Raw genomic sequence first — 3,701 nt, 5'->3', positions numbered from 1 at the left:
GCTCCTTCCACATATCCTTCCATAAACTTTTCATCTCCCTCTAAGGATGGCTGTTTACTTTGCCCCTTCCCCATCCTTTTACTTGTCTATTGTTATTACTACAAGGGTCCTAAGCAGAAATTCTCTGGCACGAGATTAGGGAGAGGACACTAACACGGCCTTCTACTGCACACTATCTGTGCAGCGGTGTCAGTTTTCAGGGATGAAACCCGTCCTTGATCTCCCAATCACCAGTACGTCTTTCTTCTCAGGCAAAGAAACAACAGGACTGGTAGAATCAGCCTAGGATTCTATAAATCACTTAGTCCTCCACATTCACACAAACATTCATACCCGGTTGATTACGGCCAACTCTAGCCTTTGTCAATTAACAGGTCAATTAAATTCTAATTCAACTATTTCCTTACGGCGAAATATAACCAATTTAGACTATTTCCTTTCGGCGAAATATAACCAATTTCGACTATTTCCTTTCGGCGAAATATAACCAAACTATTTCCTTTCGGCGAAATATAACCAAACGTCTCACCTCTGGGGTCAGTCACGACGATCGGGGTCCGTCAGGCATCACCAGGCGTCGAGCGCAGTTCTAACCACCGGCCTGGTCACGAATTCTCACGTTCCAGGACTTTCTCGACCCGTCTTAGACGAGCGGCTGTCGACAGACTTCGGTGTCGCTCCTCTCGGCGCCCTGGTGATGTCCTCAGGATTCCCGATCCTCACGGATCACTGGTTTATGGATCCGGCTCGAAGGACCAAGTTTTATGTCGGAGAGAGTGATCAGCCCCCCCCGGCTGCTGGCCCACAGAGTATGAGACACGCGCTGTTTTACTTGCAAGGGTGCACACCGCAGTGTAGCTACAAGGGTGTGGCACCACGAGAGGGTTTATTTATACTTTATGGTGATCAGGTTACATTGTGGGTGTGAACAACATTTCAAGTGGGATAGAATGGGATGTGAAAAGTGGGAGTGGAAATAGGAACAACAGAACGTACAGCAGAGGTGGGCTCGTCTGCTGCACGTGATAGAAAATTACTGTTAAGCACTTACACAGTTGCCATATAAAACAAGCTATACATTCATAAGAATACACATGAGTGATAATATATAAACAATCTCAACCCAACACTGACAAAACACTAGAGGCTCTGTTGTTGTCCAGACAAACAAGGTAGATGATGGTTCTACTGAAACCATCAACACATCCGTGGAACACCATCCTCCATCTCACAAGTTTGTGGTTTCCATCAATGTGCCTAAGAGCAAAATGTAAAAATGTGAATACAGAACTTTTAATCAATTGCTTTGACATTTATTAAAAAGATGAACTTTTATCAAGTTTGTTAAAAAAAACTGACTACTGACTTAATTTACTAGGATGCTTTGTAAGGAATTGTCTCAACATAATTTATTAGGGGATGAAACACTGTAAATTCGACGACGTATTGTATGCCGTCTTCTGAAGGACCGACCAACAGGGTCGATTTCTTGCAGACTCTGTCTAACACGCCACCTTTGAATGCACAACCCACGTGACCTCAAGCTTCCATGTATATATCGTTCACCTGCATTTGTGGTACACTGAAGAATCTCTCTAACAACTCTGTTTAGGTTGTCACTTGATATTGATGAATATGTCATTGGCTGAATGCCAAGCTGTTGTCTGTGCCTATAGAGAGTCTGACAGCTTACCCCTAAACATGTTGCAATGCTTTTCCAGTTCATTCCAAGGGATGCTAAATGAGAGATTTGCTCTCCAGAAATCATGTATCGAGGTCTGCCTTGATATCCAGTTATGACAGGTGGATTCAACAAGACAGTATTCTCAGAACTGGTTCTTTGTCTGGTTTCATAAGCAGTCATACAATGTATGTAATATTCATACAATGTATGTAATAAATTGAAAGCTTCTCTATTTCTCGAATCCTCAAATCTGGAGAATAACAAAATTACAGACAGAGTTTGAAGGTGTCGCCGAAGGTCTGCAAACAGCCTCTCATGAGCAAAACAGTCCGTAGCTTCTCCTTGCATTCGTTCAATACACTGCATGACATTATTTAAAAAATGTCTAATGTCATTTTCATCGCTATTTACTGAGCAAATGAAAAAATGCCCTTGTAAAAAAAACAAGATGAATAAAAACAGCATTGCTGTAATTATCTGCTATTTAAAATCAGGGTTGGGATAAGGTCAGCAAGGTGCCTTTGTATTTCCTTGTCTGAGAGTGACTTCCTGCTTTTAGAATAACATCCTGTGTCAAAGTACACCAATTGAGGCAAAATATGCAACAGAATATGCAATTATGTATGAATATTAGATTATATATATATATATATATATGTGTGTGTGTAGTTTTATACGCAGCGTAACAGAATGACGGATCTCCGAAACGCACCACGGCAGATCGAGGACCAACGCCTCGGTCTGCTGCAGGAGGTGCTATACTGGCTAAATCAACCAGAGGTCCAGGAGGACCCTGTCGCCCGGGATTTAGCCAGCCGGAGTGGGAACCTCCTGAGTGAGGTAAACCCGCCCGGAGACGCGTACCCTTTACGGGAGGTACGCGAAAACCTTCGGCGGCTGATGGAGAGGGTAACGGAGTTGAGGACCCAGCTGGTCACGTCAACCGTCCTCTCCGAGCCCCCGTCAACAACCACCCGCCGGAGGAAAAAGAAGCGCAAGGGGAAAGAACGGGAGGAGACCCCGACCGTTTCTCTGGGGGCTTGTTCTCTCCATTTTGCCTCTCTCCCCGCTGATTATCGGGAGGAGCCCCTCCCGACACAGAACTCAGCAGGGATCACTGCAGTTGCGCAGCCGCCGTCACCAGCAGCCTCCATGTTCCAGGGTGGCCACCTGGAATATGAGGGGATCAGGGCCGTCTGGGATGCAATTCCCCGGATCCCCAAGGCCCTTAAAGGGGCAGCGCCTGCACGCCCGGCGCCGATCCTGGCGCCTATTCCGGACCTGCCGGCTCCAGATCTGCCCACGGCTGCGCTACCTGCTGCTGCTGCCGCTCTGCCCGCGGCGGCTCCGGCTGTCCACTCGCCGGTCCTGCCTGTCTCGCCTGTCCTGCCCGGCCAGCCCTGCTCACCTGCAGCCGCACCGCCGGAGGAGGACGCCGCTTTGCCCGCGGCGCCCCCTGCTGGCCGCACGCCCGCGGAGGATGATGCCGCTTTGCCCGCGGCGCCCCCTGCTGGCCGCACGCCGGTGAAGGGAGACGCCGCTCTGCCCGCGGCGCCCCCTGCTGGCCACTCGCCTGAACTGCCTGTTTCACCTGTCCTGCCGGCCCCTGGACTGCCTGAGGTGGCTGTGGTTGCACCCCCTGCCGGCAGCGTGATGGCAACGCCCGCTGCGGCGGCCCCGGCTGGTTGCACACCTGCAGCTGCTGCAGCTGCCGCCGCTCTGCCCGCGGCACCGCCTGCTGCAGCTGCCGCTGCTGTCGCCGCTCTGCCCGCGGCACCGCCTGCTGCTGCTGTCGCCGCTCTGCCCGCGGCACCGTCTGCTGCTGCTGCCGCCGCTCTGCCCGCGGCACCGCCTGCTGCTGCTGCTGCTGTCGCCGCTCTGTCCGCGGCAGCGCCTGCTGCAGCTCCTGCCGCTTTGCCAGCGGCACCGCCTGACCCGCCTGCCCTGCCTGACCCGCCCGTCCTGCCTGTCCTGCCTGCTGCCGCTTTGCCAGCAGCACCGCCTGACCCGCCTGTCC

Source organism: Paramormyrops kingsleyae, chromosome 4 (genome assembly GCF_048594095.1).
Source record: "Paramormyrops kingsleyae isolate MSU_618 chromosome 4, PKINGS_0.4, whole genome shotgun sequence".
In the NCBI taxonomy this organism is placed as follows: domain Eukaryota; kingdom Metazoa; phylum Chordata; class Actinopteri; order Osteoglossiformes; family Mormyridae; genus Paramormyrops; species Paramormyrops kingsleyae.
This window is presented reverse-complemented; position numbering follows the sequence as displayed.